We start from the raw sequence: 19383 nt of genomic DNA on the forward strand, positions 1-19383 counted from the left end.
TCCCAGTACAAACGACTTCGGTCTGAACCTCACGGATGCAGCTCTCTGACCTAGGCTGAGCTAATTGCAGTTTGTCTGCGTCTGTCTCCATGCCACGAGCTTCCCACATCTACTGCTCCTTTCCCACCCCACCACCTCCAAAACAGTCGGACCATAAATGAGCTCCATAGTGCTGTCTGATTACAGCTTGGTTAAATTAGATGAGATAAGTTAGCCCACATCTCCTCCACAGCCATGCTTGAGAGCTGACAAGCCCAATACATCTGTCGCGGCTATGGTAATTGAGATGGGGAGGGAGGGTGACGGTGGTTGGATATGGAGGAGTGATTTGTGTGTGTGTACATGAATACGTGTGTGCGTGTGTAGAACTGCGTGAATGGGAGGGGGGAGCCTCCCTCTGTCTCTTGTTCCTCAGTACCTGTCATTGATGAGGAGCCAAGGAGAAGCTTCAGCTTGAAGCTGTCATCGGCCCTCTGAATTTGTCTGCCTCACTCTATCAACCCTCCCTCCTCCTTCCTCTCTCCCTCCCTCTCTCTGATGTCTCTGATGTGGATGCAGAGTGTGTGAGTCGTGAGCCAGCCAGCGAGCTTGTGTGTTGTGTGCCGCAGGAACCATACAACCGCCTCTCGAGGTGTTTAAATCGGAGACGTCGGCAGAGCGACTGGGGTGCAGGCAGCTCGCCGCCCTGACACCACTGAGACCCATGCACCCTCTCCCGGACTGACAGGCCAATCGCAAGCTGCCTCTCGCCCTCCCTTCATCCAAAGCGTGCTCTCTCTCTTTCTCTGACTCGCTCACTCGCACTCCCTCCTCCTCGTCTTCTTCCTCTCTCTCTCTCATTCCTCTGTGCTCAATCCGTGCATCCCCTCCTCCTCCTCCTCCACCACCACCACCTCACACCTTTTGGTCAGAAGAGGAAGAGGAAGCCCAGCCCAGGGAGAGATGCTGAAAGGATGAAACTCTGACACGCCGACAGACCACAGGGAAACAAGAGCACAACTGTGAGTACAGCAGTCCTTTCACTTCTCACTCAGGCTTAACGCTGTCACACACACTTTGTCTCTCACGCACAAATGCACACACACACACACACACGTGTTTGGCACATTTACTTCGTACCCACACTGAGACTTTACTCCACACACTGATCCAACAGCATACTCGCCATCCATGCACAGCTCAAGTGTCTTTGTCTTTTTCAGGCAGGCAGGCAGGCGAAAAAAGAAAAAAGTGCAGATTGTGTTTTCCTTTTTTTCCTTTCGTAAGGCGTGCAGTGTGTTTCTTGATGTCGGCTGTTTAGATTAGGCTTTGTCCTGTCTTTGCACAGCTCAAACAAAAACAATCCAACAAAAGTGTCATTCATACTTTGAGATTTTGCATACTTTTCCCAAAAAGTCAACCCTGCATTTTTATGTCTTTTTGTTCAGCTCAGATGTGAGGGGGGAAAAAAGCAAAACTAAAAGGACCCCAGTAATGAGCAAGGTCAGCTAAATCATGTTTCACACACACAGATCCTTTTGTCTGTGCACTTCTGCTGTTTTTATTGGCAATAAAAGCGTGCGGGATCGCCACATGAGGGAAGTATCCCTGTTCCCGTCTCCAATCTTAAATATATAAGCTGCTATAAGCCAATAGATGCCCGAGGGGTGAAAAAAGGGGCGTACTTTCTTCTCAGCGGCGTAAGAATCCCGAGCAGTCCCCGCTGCTTATTGTTTAGCGCTCAGCCAGGGGAGGTCTGCGTGCCGGGCTGATCTGCGCCGTTTGCGCCACACTATTTTTTGATTATGTTCCTGGTTCATCTCTGGCCGAGCCGATTTCCTATTTCCTTCTCCCATTTTGAGAGCGGGGAGTATAATATGATAGCAGCTCACATGTGGGGAAGTGCAGACAGTGGATCTGTACAGAGGACACAGATTGCATTTCCCCTGGAGAATGCTCTCGCTGTATTAAAGGCACTAGAGGGCTGCTCGGCACTTGTCATCAGCTTCGCTAGTAATGCCGGCGAGAGGAGAAAGTAGACGTGGTGTTTACAGCCACTCTCTCATTTAAAGAGCTCCCATTGGCCCTAATGCCACAGCTGCATCACACTGGCCCATTGCAATCCGGGTTATATTACATTTGTGAAGCCCAGGATATTGTGCGGTGCCTCGCTTGCTTCGAATGTGGGAAATGAAAAGATCTATATGTTAAACATCCCACAATATATTAGATTTGTTGCTGGACTGTAAACTCCTGGAGTGAGAATGAAAGCATTTGCATTTTTATGATGTGGTTTAACGTGGATCACATGCACCACAGCACCCATTTATGCTTAAAATTGAATTTATATTACCCCACGTTTTAGTTGTTTGGACTTCACTCTGCTGCTGTTTTATAATTCTCGGGCTTTTCTGGTTTAGCTGCTATAGGTGCTGTTTTTTCTGCATTTTCCAAGTCACTGAGTCTGAAGGTGGGATTGATTCCGATTGTTAGAAGCGTGCAGCGAGACATCGGCAGCTCTCGAGACCCGACGAGCCTCTGGTCGCTGATGTGTCAGCAAAAGTGAACGATCAGCCTGAGACTGACGTCCGCCTCCGTCTGGCCTTGGCGAATTTACTGAACCCGTGTGGCTTAACGCACAAAGACACACAAATCAAGATAAACAAGACAGGCCTCTCCTCCTCCGGTTTTGCCTCAGATTAATTCCTGATTTCATGGCCTAAAAATAAAACCGACAACCTATAACCATCATCAAAGCTATGACATTTGCAGCAAAGAAAGACTACAAAAGCTACATCACAAAAAAGTACTTTAAACTCTGTGAATTAATGGAACTTTCATTTTGGATTTGCCAGTGGCTTTCATAGGAAATTTATGCAATTTAAATGCAGAACGCCTGTCTGCTTCTGAGTTGGTCACTGACCAATTTAAATGTATCTTTTCCTATATTGTATGTTTCATTGTGGAGAAATATATCGAAGGGAAGTTAATAGCCTTTTATGCTAGGAAACATATTTAATTACATATATCTTTCACTGCTAAGAATTTACCCCAGAGGTTCTGTTAATGTAAGTCTGTGATCTCCGCAGTTAATAAACCGCTCGTGAAGGCGAGATAAATTGCCGTCAACCCATATTCATCACTATCTGCTTGTGTATCTGCACTTATTGATTTGATAGTTGGTAACCAGTCCTGATCATCCATACAGATCCGTACAAAGCGAGGGCCGATAGGGTTTCCACTCTCCCTGAAGGCTCAATTACACAGCACGCACGAGGAAATGTGGGGGGAAGGAGATCAGCTTCTGACAAGGTCAAATTATATATGTCAGCTTGAAATCATTTTGTGTAGGTGTTCAGCCATGTCTGAATGTATAAAGAAAGAGACATTTGGTAAGTCAATAAATGTCATATGCTGGAGCTCATTAAATATTTTAATCACACATTTTGCTGATTAAATTATATCGACTGAATCGAGGGTTTGAGCTCCTGTTATTTCATTTGTTTGCACGTTTGTGTGTTTTGGTTGTTTCAAATCTCTCCCAGACTTTGGGATGTTGGGAACTAGTGATTGCACGTCTTGAATAATGAGCAACAGAACGACTAATTTGCACACTTGTTACTATTTAAACAGTTCTGATTACAATTGCAAGCCCATCGTATGTTTTCCAGTCTCGACACGCATGCGGCGCTGCTCGTGAGAGTTGACGCTGTAATTGGTGCGTTGTGCGGCTGTTGGCTTTCGCTGGCATTCTTAGACAATGGAGTACAGTGCCTATTCAGAACCTCCTGAATACCACAATTCAGCGATGAAGGACATGTGTGGCAAATATTGAAGAGATTTTTTTTTTTTTGTATCTCTTCATGAAAAGCCAAAAAAGCAGAATTGATTTGAGGAGTGAGCCTGGCAAGGATAGCTTGGTTTTAAAAACCTTTGTGAGAAAGATTGTAATGGCAGGGCAAAGTGCAGCTGAAGTCACAAGGTTTTTAAAGAAACACGAGCATACGTGCAATAAAACGTTTAACAGTTTCTAAGCTATGAAAGTGGCTTGGGCATCAAAATGCATTTTCCAATCCTGTATACAGTTGTTTTATCTGGATTTTACAGTATCTGCCTCCAGCCGAGATCAATAAAGGCAAGTCGAATTTTGTTTGCACTGCTTAATAATTACATGTAGAACCTTAAATAGCCAACTTACAGCAACTGAGTGTCATAAAGGAAGTTCCAGGAATCCACAGACTATAGCCAAGTGGTCCCCAAAATACTTCATGTAAAAAACAAAACACATAAATATAAAATGATGTCCTCGTGTGGAGGCATTACATTCTGGCTTTTCTTGACCTCAGTAAAGTGTTTAAACTTTGTTACACAATGGTGACAATATGGTGTTGGGCTGTAAATTCTTCCTGTTCAAATAGCCCAGAATAGCTATAAGGAATTAAAAATGCATCCCAAACAACAGCTCAGGTCTCAGGAGGTTAAAGCAAGCATATTGTGAATGCTACTCCAATAGAAACAATGAGCTTGGTATCACTGCTCTTGCTCCTGCAGCAAACCTTCCTGCTGTTGCTTGGTTGTGCTTACTGTAGGCAGTGAAGGAGCTGGTGATGACAGAGAAATGCTTGAGCCAGTCCTCACAGAAGTTCAGACCGAGGCAGCTAAACTGGCGGCATATTAGAAAACCTTATTTGTAAGGGGTTCTTGGCGACAGGAGGACCTCTGGAAATGGGTTTCAAACCTCTGGGAGTTAGTCACATTAATAAATAATAGAAAAAGCATGGAGTAACATCATTTCCTCTGGCCAATCGTGTTATTTATCCATCTAAATTGAGAGTTGCCCAGGTTTGGGGATATCCGGTTTTTATGTAATGACATATAAACCCTGCTTTCCGGTCCAAACTACTCTGTGTTTGAGGTTGTTGTGTTTTTAACATGTTTTGTATCTTGTTCTATTTAATCTGAACAAGCCCCCAAAATCAGTCAGTGATCACTGTCAGTCTCCCTCTGTTTTTATTACCACTGTTAATTTTAAAGCTCAGTTTTCAAAACCTTATGATGTAACTCCAGCCCATGCAACTATATATTAATGACTAACCTCATATTGTGGATGGATTATCTCCGTTGTTCTCCTGACTGAAGTTTGGTCCGTGTACAGCATCCTGCCATGTGATTGCATTTGTCCCTAACCATCAGGAACCCTCACGTTAACTTTTATCGAGTGGAAAAAAGTTAGCATTCATCCTCCAGCTTCTCTGTGTTTATGTTATGCTAACATAGCTGTTAGCTAGCCACCACGTAGCACATCATTATATACCAGCTAGCCCAACTTCAGTAACCCTACAAACATCACTGCTGTTTAATTTCCTGTCTTCATTTATGTTGGAAGTGGTAGCAGAGCTGTACGTTTGAATTTTTCAGAAATCTCTCAGTCAGAACATGCTATATCATGTTTAGGTGGAAACTAGCGAGCTAGCTCCCTGCTAACGTCAGACTCCGTTAAACTTCATCAATTCTGTTTTCGTGGATGCCTGGATGTTAAACTTCACTGTTACACCTGGTAGAGCAGAACGCTGATCATTTTATTACAGATGAAGGAATTTAGACAGTTTGTAACTCTCAGTGATGCCGCAGTGTTCGTTTGACTTTAGGACCTGAAGGAGACGGAGTTTGGACCTGGAAACGGCTAATGACGTCAGGCTTACAGACTAGACTGGCTTCAAAGCTGTCCACAAATCCTGCTCTGGTAACTCAAGAAGAAAAAAAAATGTTACCTTTCTGAGTTACTTGCATGAACTTATCACATCCTAGAGCAAGCGTGCCTCTAGCTGTAAGTCTTGCTCGTGACAGGATGCAAACATGAATGGCTCCCTCCTGAGCTCAGCTGTAACCTTAGCTAGCTGCTTTCAGCTGGCAGAAGTTCCTACATGAAACCATCCACAGAAAGGATTGAGTAACCAATTTTTTTTTGAATAACCAGGTCATAATTTGTAGAAAGATTCATCATTGCTGATTATTTAAGTAGTTTTGGTCGTGTAGTTCGCTTTAGTTCTATTATATTTAAGATAAATGGACTATACTTTTATAGCACTTTCTTACAGTAAGCCTCATTCACCCAGTCACGCAACCCAATGATGTTTTGACATTCAGTCTAGGTAGAGCCAGGAACCATCAACCAATAAAACGGTTTGCGTGCATCACTAAACCTAACCCTGGTTCAGAGATAAAAAAAAATATGTAAATTTGTTTTAGGGGTGATTTTTTCTTTTTTAAAAGTCTTCTTTGACCTAGTAGAGGCTAGTAATTATGCCAAGTTTCAAAAAACATGTACATTTAAATACGAAACAGGTGGATGTTTGCCGCCTTACTTAGGTAAAAGAGATTCTAATTAATTTTCTGTGAATGCACAAATTAGTTGGTGAACCTAAAGACTATCAGAGGTCTCTTGATTATCCAAACTTGGTTCTTCCAGAGAGACTTATTGCTGTTGAGTTTTGGGTTTTTGTTAAATGTGATTTTTGAATGCTGCGAGCACAACACCTGAAATTCGATTCCCCTTCACCGTTTCTGGTTTGAGGCAGCAATTTCAAAGACGGATATCTCAAAACCCGAGCGAGTAAAACCAAAAGTATTTTTATGTGTAGATATCACTGGGGGCAAGAGAGGAAAAAAATGTGTTTTTGTAAATTACCTTATTAAAGTCCCGCAGCTAAATTGTGCTGCAAACAGTGTTTATTTAGTCCATTTCATTAGAAAGTTTATAGCAGCTCTGCATGGGCTTTTGCCATTCGGTCGCCATTTAATCAGTCTGCACCCCCAGCATTAACCTTCAGTACCTCTCTCTGTCATTCTCTGCAGGGTCACGCAAAGTATCATCAAATATTTATGATATTAATAATTGCCTTTAGGAAGGGAAAAAGAACATAAATAAATCTGCTCTGCAAAGCATACAATTAAGAAGTCCATTCCATGTAATAAATGGGCGAAGGGGAGCTAAAAGGGCAAAAAAAGGGCGAGACGTTACAGAATCGTCGAAGACGGAGACGGCGTGAAACATGTGCGGCGAACGGCTCTGGCTGCGCAGTGGAAGGGGTTTTTCTTCTTCTGTAAATTCGTGCATTATCTGGTGTGCAATTGTTCTTCTGAGAGCTAATGCGAGCCTGAGAGAAATCGTTGTTGTGGATGGCTTGAGCATCCGCGGTCCCCGGGGGGCCTCCTACATCGACAGACTCCAAATAGACAAACATGCAGACACCCACACACATGCGCACACATATGTACACAGAGCTGCTTAGCGTGGAAGCCGATTGAGGCAGGGCCCAACATTAATTATCTGTTTTTCAGCCGAGGTCTGGTGACAGTGATTAGAGTGAGGGTTTTTTTGGAGAGCGGTGCACATGCAGTCTAATGAGTAAAACTGGCTTCTCTATAGAGCTCTCCAGGCACACTTGATCTGCACTGTGCTTCGGCGAGTGTATATGTGTGTGCGTGCATGTGTGGGTGTGACTGTTGCGCCTCCAGGCATGCTACTGGGAGAGAGACACTCTGAATCTGAGGTTTAGACGCTGATGTAATAGTTGAGACACTCCCAAAGCAAAAAGGTCTTTTACATAATCGTTGTTTAATTGTGTCTTATTGTGACGATTAACGCTCGGTTTACTGGTCAAGGCCCTTTTGACTTTGGTGCTCGCTAAAGCTGCTGCTGCTTGGAAATAATGCGATTCTGCGAGCAAACCACACGACAGCGTGGACCGGTCTGTATCCCATGGAGTGTGTTTGGAAAAAAGAAGCGAGCTGCTTGCCTTGTGAGAGAATTATAAATGGCTGTGTCCAAACTTTGGCAGCACTGAGCCAAAAATACTCACAGCACAGTAGTGTGGAACAGCAGTGAATCTCGTGTTGATCTCAAAAACAAAGGGCTGATTTTCAACAGGCTTGGCAAAGAAATGACTCGAATGAGGTTAGAGATTTAAAATTCGGTCTAATGCTCGCAAGGTTCAGGGTAGTTTGACCTAAATATGCTCCGATACGCTGCAGGGATTCATATGTAAAACATTGTTTTATCTGAACACGGCAGGGTTCAAACCGAATCAAACGCGCGGACATTTTCTGCAGCTCAAGCAGCCGATCCTTTCACCGAAAGCACTGGTCCAGCACATCAGCTCTACGGTATCGTCGACTAAATCACATTTGTGAAAATGCCAATGCCGGTGTGCACCTGAGTGATAGATTTCTGCCTGCATCGGCTTGCCTTTAGGCGAAAGCCTACACGTCATTTTCCACACCATTTTGTCCCAAAGTCGATTACTGTGCCTCTGCAGCTATGGCCGCCTCTGAATCGAACCACACATTTAGCTCGCTAGCTGCCAATAAAAGCCACAGAAGCCCGGCTTCCATCAGCGTAATGATATTTCAGCCTCAGTATTAGTTCAGCACTGTTCTCCACAGCAGTTTCTGCTCAATTAAAGATGGTCCATATTTAAATATGTAGAAAATCAGAACGCCGGGCTGGCCCGTGTGCATTCAGATATGCTGGCAAACGGTTAAATGATGAAGTTTGAAATGGACTTTTTAAGCAGCCAAACGGTCCACACCTTTTGAGTTTAAATAAGGGGAGCAGTTCATTTGTAGCTGTGAAATTTTCCTTTAACATTATTGATGTAGATTAACTTTTGAAAAGGTAAGTAAGTGAAATGTGAAATAATTCATCAAGAGGCAGCCATGTAAGAAATGTGATTTTCCCCGGCAGAAAGACCTCGTAGACCATTACCCCAAACAGAGGAAGTAGATTAAGGGTGGGGCCCCCTCTCGCTCGCTCGCTCGCTCGCTCTCGCTCTGTCTGCGGGCCTAAAAGTATGAATAGCACATTTCCAACCAAACTGCCAGGCAGAGCGGAGGAAATAAATTTCAGCTAGTGTCAGCCCTGTGCACTCACGGTTTGGAACTTCCGTTGTCTTCCCTTCCCCGACCGCTTCAGTTTTATTTTGCGGGAGCTGTCATTTCCCATAAATCCCTAGGAGGAGGCGTCCGTCAGAGCTGCCAGCTCCCCTGTGTGGAGCACCTGTAACAGGGGAGCGAAGTGACAGTTGTGCTGGGACGGTCCCATCAAATGTGCACGCGCATGCACGCAGGACCGGCTGCTCCAAGACCTTTGTACGTTTATAAAGACGGCGGCGGCGGCGGCGGCAGTGGCCGTATTAAAAGTTACTGTATCATGAATGAGCGAGCACATTTTGGGCTTATACCGTAATTCTAATTTTAATACCTCTGAGAGCTTCCACCTGCTTTCATAAAATATAAATGAGCCCCATTTAAATAACACCGTGCTGGTAAATAAACAGAATAGATACGGTTTCTCCCTTTGCTGCGTCAGTCTCCGTATTTCATATTTCCAACCGCGCCTGTCAGTCTGACACTTAAACAAATGGCCACATTGGAAAAAATTACAGCGCACACAAGTCCGCGGTATCTGTCAATTGTCATTTGCCCCAGACTAATTGTTATTATATTTATAAATGTGACATAGAAACGCTCGTGAGGTGGAAAAAGAGAAGTCTTTCTCCCCATTTTTTTTTTATCTGATTCAGCTGTCAGCACACATGCTCCATCATCTGCGCTCCAGGAAATTAGAAAGGAGAAACGTTTGACAGCACAATTTCACAAAACACCGCCACGCTATCATTTCATTTTCTCCAAACCATTTTTTCATTTATTTATTTCATTATTGTCTTTTGAAAAACAAACAGAGCGATAACACTGGTTCCTTTGCAGGTAATTTATCCTTGTTGCTGTGTTACGCTTTACTTTTACCTTCCAAAGATTGAACCCCAGCTGATTTACTAGTGGGATTTCTCCAAATCAAAAGAGAAGGGGTCGTATTGTAGGGGTTGACTAGCATGGATTAAGTCTAGTTCGGTTTCACGGCTGATGGCTTGGGGCCATTTTGACGAACAGGAGCTCGATTTAGATGGCGGCCGGCCGCTCCGGGTCTGCCTTTGGCCTCCCGGCCTGAGCTGCTCCGGTGAGTGTTGACCAAGACGGAAAAAAGTCATCAGTTGCCGTTCAGCCACGGGAGTTATACATCACCAATGTCAGCGGCTAGCGGCTGCTTATCTCTCAGGTATCGATTGGAACCGGTGCTGCGGCCAATCAATGGGGGCATTTCATTCTCCTTGAACATTTACTTTTTGATGCTCGATACTGATTGGTCGGGCTCATTCCGGTACTGTGGGGCTTTATCTGCTCTGTGTTATGAAAAGGAGTGGGAAGAGAGTGATGAACACTTTGGTGTTGGCAGCCTGCTGAGCTTCTCACGGATGTGCGTGGCATATGTGCGAGAATCCTGTTGTGTTCCCCCTTCACTGCCAAGAACCCACAGATCTCGCTTAGAGGTTTGATTCAAATTTGCACTCTAATTTTGGTACACATAATTCCATCACAGAGATACGAAGACCAAAAGGCTTTTCTACTCAAGAAGTTTCCCTGGATTACATCCAGCGTCCCAGCAGCTGAAGTACACGTGTAATCTGTGAGAAACCTGTAAGAGGTTGTTACTGAGAGAAGCTTTGCTTTGCACGGCTGACAGTTCCTGAAGCCAGTTTTGCACGTTATATTTTCGATATATTGACATTTTCACTTTCAAAGAAACTGGGCACAACGTGAGCTGTGTACAAACCTTTTTGTACCCGATGGTTGTTCGAGTGAAGGCATTGATCAGCCAAGATGAGCCACGATCCAACACAGTTGGGCACCACTAGTGTGCTAATCAGATTTAATAGACAGAACTTTTATTCCCTAACTGAAAATGCGCCTCTACCCTTAAGCCTCTTATGCTCACTTGAGGAAACAGCAGCCCGTAGGACAGAGAGGCAATAATGAAGCCACAGTTCCCGTAACTGAAAGGAAAACACGAGCCAGTCGGAGCTGGTGTCTGACCAAACATACACATGTACACTTAGGTCCATAATGTGCTGGACGATTTTGTCTCTGTCCGAAACCACGGTGGATTTTAAATCAGACAATCAAAGTGAAGACTTTCAGCTTTAATTCAGGACCTTTACAGAAATGTTGTGTCTGTTGTTTAGGAATTATTCTTGTGCACCGTCTCCAGGCTCAAAATTAACTGGACAGACTAACGTGATTTCAAATATATGGGTTGTTTTTAATACTTTGATGAAAGTCCTTCATAGTGTCTGACTGACCGATTGCAGTTTCCTTGCTTGAGTTGCTCTGACATCACCTTCGGTTGCTGCTTGTTTGTGGGTCTTTCTGCATTCATTTTTTTATTAATAACTGTAAAGCATGCTGTATTGGTTTGAAATCCAGTGACTGACTTGGTCATTGTAAAATATTCCATTTATTTGCTTTGAAACTCTTGATTTGCTTTTGCCTTTTGCAGGGCGAAAAACGTCCTGGCTGAAAGGGTTCTGCCCGCTGTCACATGATCAGTAAAAACTAGTGACCTGGTTCCACTGGCAGCCGTACATGTCCATACGTGTCCATGCCATAACACTACCTCCACCATGTTGGACAGATAATGTGGCATGCTTCAGATTGTGAGCCGTTTCCCTCCTCCGTGATTTTTACCTACCTTCATTATTCTGATTCAAGATCATCTTTATTTCATCTGTCAAATTTCTTTGCTATGATTGTGCGCTGTGACTCTTTTTGATGTTTCTGGTGTAAACAACAGCAGGAAGTTGTAAACCTCTGCATCTCCATTCATGAAGGCATCTCTTGATTGCAGATCTTTGCAATGATGATCTCCTTTTTCAAGGGTTGCTTGACAACATCTGTTGTGATTTTTTTTCCCCTCTTAACCGTGGAAATATTTACTGGGCAGCATGGTCACATGGTGGTTAGCATTCTTGCCGCACACCAAGAATGACTTGGGTTTGAATCGATCATTTGTCCTTTCTGTGTGTGTCCGGGTTCACTCCAGGTTTCACTCGTTCTGTGAAACAAGTGCAACACAAACCAGAAATCTTTTAACGTGAAAGTGCCTTAGTACTGAAACCAACATGTTTCAAAAGGAACAACTTTTACTTTACATTTACATCCACAGTTAATTAACCTATCATGCATGTCTGTTAGGCTTGTTAGGGAGGAAATGTACCTGGAGAGAACCCATGAAGGGTTCATACAGCCAGGCAGTGGATTCAACTCAACAACCTTCATGCTGACGGCTAACTCACAGTCGAATATCATTATTTGAGTACGTCTTTCTAGTCCAGAAGACATTTTGCAAGTTCAGCCTCAAACCTGCTTCAGTTCTTGTCTTATTCTCAGCATTGAAAGCAAAACGAGAGGTACTTGTACCATACACACAAACATTCAGGTGGTCCTCCTCTTGGGTCTGTGATCTGAGTTTTTCTTGTCCCAGTTTTTTCCAGATTAGAGATTAGATGAGTTGCATACAGCAGTATAAAGATGCAGTGGTTTAATAGAGGACCGTGGCTTTTTAGAATATATGAATTGTGTGCATATATAGAGAGAGCAGCTTATAACACAGACATTTGCCTTTTTTCTCTTTCCCACTTTCTGCCTGCTGCTGCATTAAGTACCCCGCGGGAGTGGTTTCTATAGCAGACAAACTATTTATTGTTCCCATCTCCTCATCGTTCCCCATTATTGTGATTGCCATACATAAAACACTGCGAATTTAAGGTACGCTGCTACTGCTCTTCCACTCTTAGTAAATTAAAAATGAATCAGTGGGAGTTCTGAAGACAGAACTGTCTTCCTGTACCTGATAGAGTAACCAATAAAACTGGGGATGATGATAAGGGAAATTGTACAATCTGAAAAGAAATCTAGAGTTCCTCAAATGTGGATCTACAAATAAAAATTGTTCTTGGAAGAAAAAGTGCCAGATGATGACCCATTTTTCAGGTTTTGTATTCATAAAGTGCTCTGTGTCAAAGTGTATAGATGGCTCATAGTGAATTCATGAAGCAATTGTACCAAAAAAAAAAAACGAAGCGCGTTTCTTTGATTCACTTTCGGATGGAAAATGAACGAAGACAGTTATGCCACTCTATTTGTGCTTCTTCTGGATCCAGAGAGGTCACGGTTTGCCTGATATCTTTCTTATAGGTCTCCTTAACCTTTGCGGAAGTCTTATTGACTCTTACTAACCTTGCAGGGAACTGCTGGAGGACAGGAGATGATGAGCGTGCTCAGTATATGGAAAAAGGCCCATGTGGAGGTTTTTCCGCCCCCGCCCCGCCCTTGCCAAGCGACACCACTACCAACGCTTTGCATGACCTTTGCCTTCTGATTTCTGTTACCATGGTGAATCCTACATTGTTGTGAATTCAGCCACAGCGGACATATGTACAGTATGATACTCCAGCACACCAAGCTTTAATGCAATTCCATTAGTTACTGCATAGTTAGGAGGACCAGTTCTAATAGAGGTTAAAGGAGAAAGCGAGATCGTAAATGCAAACCGATCTCTGCAGTTGCCGACGTTTGTGCATTTCGTTTTCATTGCTCTGAATTTCCTGCGACATGCAATGCACATTCATCGGCTGTCGATGCAACTTTTCCAGCTGCCGGGGACGTGACTGCCCTGAAATGCAATTTACGAAACCACTCCTACTGGATTTCAGTAAATATGAAGTTGTCAGTGTCATTTGGAGTTTCTTATGGTTGTAAAGTCACGGTTAGCATGTTAGCATTAAAATGAAGAGGAAAAAAGCTAGTGACTGCAACAAACAGCACGTGATTTTCAGATTAGGTGACGTTCACTTCTCTTAACCACCCGAGGTCTAAGTCAGCGGCCACCGGGCCACAGGTCCGTGAGTCGTTTGATGCCGGGCCGTGAGTTGAGGCTCGGGTGTGAAATTGATGGTTTTCAAGGTTTTTATCAGTTTTTAGCGTTATTTTTTTAAAATCGTTTTTATCATTTTTAACTCTGTTTCCTCGGGTCTTTTCCCGTGTGTCATGAATAAATCTTCTTTTTTTGGTCAGTCTGTGAAATATTGTTGGACAAACTGGTTGTGGCGCAAAAAAGGTCGGGGACCGCTGGTCTAAGTCATCGTCGGCGATGACCCCAGCTCTAATCTTAACCTTCATCCTATGTAATCAGAAGACTCGGCGTTCTGGAGACAAAGAAAATAATCAGTGTAAAGTTGAAACTTCCTACAGTTTGTGGTTAATAATTAATGGCTCTGTTCTTTTCAGCCTTTTTTCTAAATAAAGTTTTGTATGACATTTGTATTTTCAGCATTTTTTAGCAGTTCAGTTAATCACACACACACAAAAATATGTTTCACAACAGTAGCTGTGTTAAGGGTCATTTTCTGCCACAGTCCACTATGGCTGAAGCAGAATCAGGCTGCTACCAGGTAGGCTGGTAATGCTTCAAACAGAGCCTGTTGTATTACTGTTGCACAGTTATTTTCCTCCTTTTCAGTGCTGATTCCAGAGAATGGCTTCTTGCTATTGGAAGTGTTTGGGGGGAGGGAGGAGGCCGGGGAGGGGTCAAAACAAGACTGAGCTGTCGAAACACTGAGAGCCATCCTTCACGTCTGACTGTAGTGGTTAAAGGGCAGCCAGCCTCTAAAAGAAACCATTAGCATTTAGATTTGAGACTCTCCGTGCGCAGAGTAGCAGGGAGTGGCTGCGCTACACCTTAGACTTTTTATGCTTTGAGTGGGCCCAAGTGGCAGCTCCGGAGCCCTGATCAATCTCTCAATATGCCTAAATTGCTTTGGATGACCTCCTCGCGAAGGGATGGGATTGGCCATACTGATGCTTATCCAATCAATAGCAGATGCTATCATGGCTCATCAACAATGAAGTGTTTTTAATGGAGGTCAGGGCATGGAAGATCTAATTCATTTTAATTTGTAAGTTGTGGCATGACAAAATTCTAATCAGGCCGCTTTGCTATCAGATATGCAGACTTCTGAGTGTCCCGCTCCGTCTCGCGCTCTCATTCCTTCTTCTCAGCCTCATTTGCATTCATGTCTGTCTGTTTGTGCCCACACAGGAGCGGAACGCATGAATGTATACATGACATATATTAAATATCAGTCAGCATTGAGTATCGCTCAGTTTCTAATGTTGAGCATTTCCCTTTTAAGGTGTCCGCATTTATCCGAGACAACTTTTTACTGAGGAACACTCTTGTGCGCGCGTTTTTCCTCATTAGGTGAAGATTGAAAAGATGACAAATATGACACGTGCAATTTATTATCTTAATTAATTCACTGTCTTCTGTCATAGACGGGCCAGCTCTGCCATCTAAAAGCCATTTTTCCGCGGTGTCGGTGGTGTTGTTGTAGGAAGCCCGCGCTGTGTCGTTTGCCCAGATTAGTGTAAGAGGTGAGCTTTTTCCATCTCCCTTTCCATTTCAGCTAAATTTGTCTCAGCCACAGTAATATGCACCACGGGATCTTTCCCCCGTGAGCGGAAATGCAATTGGAATGGGATGCGGCCGTCCGTTGTGATTGTGTGCAGATGAACCTGTCTGCCCTTGCGCCCGGTGCATGAGTGAGGCCATGCGATGCCCATTGCCTGCGTTGGCTTTCAGTGCAGAAGAGAAGAGGGCAGGTCCGGGGGGCACACTCTCCACACAAGGTAGCGCACTTGCTGAGCTGTGACAAATGCAATCAGTGCAGAAGATCGCCACGCTATTTCAAATGGATTAGGCTTCCTCTCAAGATAGATGGAGGAAAATTGGCGAAAACCTCCTGTCATTGTTGGCATAAACAAGAAATGGGTTGCTGTCATTACAGAAATATTCAAGTCAAGGATAGAGCTTGTAAAAAAAGAGGAAAAAATGTTTCGTGCACTATCAAATGGCCTTGACGAAGCCGAAATGTGGGGAATGCATTTAGGGAGGGATTGGGCTGAAAACGTTCTGTTCAAGGTCTGTTGCCTCCCCCCACCGCCGCGACCGTTGGTTGTAACACAGAAATCTATGAGGGAATTATGGAGAATAATCATTGATGAGAGCCAAGGGCATTATGCTGTACTGAAAAGAGAAGCTTCAGAAGTAAGCAGCACCAACCCCCCGTCCTCACTCTCGAGTGTCCCCATTGATTTATCAGGACTCTATTTTTAGTTGCACATGGAACAGTAATGGATTCATGGGAATTAACAATGATTCATGTGAAGCTAATATCAGAGATTTCAGAGGCTCGATTAATGCTGGAGGAATTCAGCCCGTCAACTCCCCAATTATTCATAATATTTCTCACACTGCATAAACACAGATGCTTCTACCTTATCAAAAAGGCTTGTTAAAAGGAACTGGTGGTGTGTTGGCTTCCTTTCAAACTACACACTATAAGAACATCTAATGGGCTTCAATTATTAGCATCAATGTTTTTCCCTTCATGGTCCGGCTGAAAGTGGAATGCTGTTTTCGGATTGCTGTTACCAAAACATAAATTCCAACACCGAGCGTGTTTGTTACCCTTTTAATCCTGACGGTGTCTAGACATGCCGACTGCGGGGGGTTCCTACCCCATTAAAACGGATTTGGATATAATTTAGTTCAACAGTGAAGTGCAGTTTTTTGGTATCTTATGCAAAGAGGTTATTTACCAGTAATGTAACATGCATGCTCTGCACCTCTTTTGGTTCCAGCCCCTTAAGATGTATTTCTAATTTTTTCTCTTAGATATGGGGCCAAAGTGCAGGACTTTGACACTGGGAAATGGAATTAGGTTTAGGCAACAAAGCTATCTGTTTAAAGTAATTAAAAGACCGGGGTTTCATTTAATTAATTCGATGCTGCGCGGTGCTTAAATTTCTCCGTGAGCCGCAAGCGTTAGTTCATTAGAAGCGCAAAATCTGTCAAGAAAACAAGTTTAAATGTTTCAGTAGGCATTCTGTAACTTCATGGTGTCGTGTCTGGTGTAGCAGCTAAGCACTGAGACAACGAATGGTGCGTGAAGTCCACCGTACAAATGAAGCACTACGGGGGTGATTGTTTAGGCAACTAAACATACAGAAGTGTGCAACGGTTTTAGGCAGGTGAGAAAATGCTGTAAACAAAGAATGCTTTCAGAAATGGGAGTGTTCATCTTTTATTTTCATCAATCAACAAAATGCAGCGAATGAACAAAAGAGAAATGTTTGCTGTGACCACCCTTTGCCTTCTTCTAGGTACACTTGCACACAGTTTTTGAAGGAACTCGGCTGGTAGTTTGTTCCAGACATCTTGGAGAACTAACCACAGATCTTCTGTGGATGTCATGTAAACCTGACACACTCGATGATGTTGAGATCAGGGCTCTGTGGGGGCCGTACCATCACTTCCAGCACTTCTTATTCTTCTTTATGGTGCAGATAGTTCTTAATGACTTTGGCTGTACGGTCGGGGTCGTTGTCCTGCTGCAGAAAACATTTGGTGCCAATAAACAACCTTTTATATTTTTGAAAGCTTTCTTTGTTTACAGCATTTTTCCATACCTGCCTAAAACCTTTGCACAGTGCTGTATATAAACTGTATTTGAATGGATAATGAACAGATAATTTTAGGGATCTTGTCCGTTTCTGCTTGTAACATTAAATAAAAAAGTATTTTCTTCAAGAAACGGTACATCAGCGTAATCAAAGCGTCTGTTGTAGGTTTCGTCATTGTTTTTTATTTGTATTTCTTTCTAGAAATAAAATAATCCACACTTGACTATCGAGCATGTTTATGTGAAACTGTCTTGGATGCAATCAGTGGAAGAAGTCATTTCGGTGCCGTTACCCCAGTGAGTGCGTCAAGAGTCATCAGCAGACTTCAGATTGATATAAAGAGAGCAGGAGAGTGTTGATGCACCGTCTCGTTGGTTTGATAGTGTGTGTGTGTTCAGATGTGTAATGTAAAATTAGTTTGAATGTGTGTGTTCAGGCTTGGCTTGGCATTCTGCTTTGGGGTCGCTTGTAGCGTTTGCTCGGTGCAGCGGGCATGACCACAGCGACAATGGCGTTGACTTCTGCCTTTATTAAAACGGCACATGTGTCATGTCACTCGTCCTCAGTCTTGTGCTTTATTCCACCTCGGCCGGTACCGTCCTCGTCGCAGAACATTAACCTTACCTCGGGACTCGGTATAGAATTTTGTTGTTGTTGACGGAACCAATGAAGCACAGAAAGCTGCATTAACTTAGTGCCGAGTTTATAAAAGGAATTACAAAAAGGGTTTTACGAGTTTAGCCCTCCAAGCAAGACTTTTTTCACCGACCACAGCATCTGGCAGGGAAGATTCCTGAGCAGCCAGTCAATGGAGATAAAGCTACAGTTGTTTCCTGTCACTAACATATGGACCTTTCTGTTATGTTACATACTCTTGCTTTTGTGTGAACATCACATTATATCACAGGAAACAGACGGCAGCTGAAATTAAGAATTTCAGTAAGATTGCCTCGGGCAGTTTGTACGTCTTCATTGTTTTTCTGTCTTCATATTGACTAAGTCCAAATATACCCCGAGGCTGAAAAGCAAAATAGCCCCGATTTTTAAGCCGCATTAATTTTATTTTAACTTTAGAATTAGGTAAACTGCAACATTACTGTTCATATTGTATTTCCTATCGTGCTTCGTATCAAAACCACACTGATAACGCATGTCTTTAGAACTGAAAATAAAAGGGGAAAAAGTTTTACACAGCCTGTAGAAGTCAATGACAAAGCTTGTATGTACTGCATGAAAGCAGAAGGTGGGTAGAAGGAGAGAGAGCGTACTAGATTCAGCTTCAAGGATGTGAGATGTTAGCGAGTTCGCGTCTAGGTCACGTAACATCTAACTACTTTGAGTATACCTCGAACTCAAAAGAGGTGCTTTCATCTGTTTCGGTGACTTTATCCGAACTTTTATGAGCACTAGAGCTGATTTATTTCTTCTGAGTTTATTTATGTAACCTGATGCGCACTGTTATCTACTGTTAGCAGAAAAAATAAAGTTTGTCAACCCTTTGGAATCACCGCGAGTAATCACTCACAGTGCAGCCTGAAAAAGCAGATCTCGTGAATTTAGCACAGAATTTTTACACATTTCATCTACACAGCTGTTATAGTTGATCTGTATTTTTTTTAGATGTCTTAAATGAATGAACAGCCCTCTGTAGGTCCTACCACAGGCTCTCAGTTGGGTTCAGATCAGGACTCTTGGCTCGACCACTACTGAACCAGAACTTTGTCTCTTATTCGTTTCCTTCTGTGTTTTGGATCATTGTCTTGCTAAATTCCCCAGCTCCTCCTATGCTTCAAGTCATGGATTACTGCGTGGCTTTCTTCATGCAATTTTTAATTCATTGTTCTCTCAACGCATTTAATGCCTGAGACATCAAAGCAGCACGATGATGATGATCCCTCCAACCCACGTCTGGGAAGAGGTTTTAGTGTTGGTGTGCAGTGTCTTTTTTCCCCTTCCAAACAAGCCTGTGCATGTTTGTATCTG

At 43.3% G+C, this 19383-nt stretch overlaps 1 protein-coding gene across 2 annotated transcripts in view; it reads left to right on the forward strand.

Annotated features, from left to right (window-relative positions):
* The first annotated feature begins 600 nt into the window (after positions 1–600).
* Positions 601–19383, forward strand: part of LOC146576709 (RNA binding protein fox-1 homolog 3-like) — a 431434-nt gene continuing 412651 nt past the window's right edge. For both annotated transcript variants that reach the window (XM_085272168.1, XM_085272169.1), the window contains exon 1: positions 601–1001. The gene's annotated coding sequence lies outside the window, so the exon portion shown is untranslated. The remainder of the gene's footprint in view (positions 1002–19383) is intronic.

This window comes from Mchenga conophoros, linkage group LG4, assembly GCF_057382185.1.
Source record: "Mchenga conophoros isolate Kocher_MC1m ecotype Shallow Benthic linkage group LG4, M_conophoros_male_GT1.1, whole genome shotgun sequence".
NCBI classification, from domain to species: domain Eukaryota; kingdom Metazoa; phylum Chordata; class Actinopteri; order Cichliformes; family Cichlidae; genus Mchenga; species Mchenga conophoros.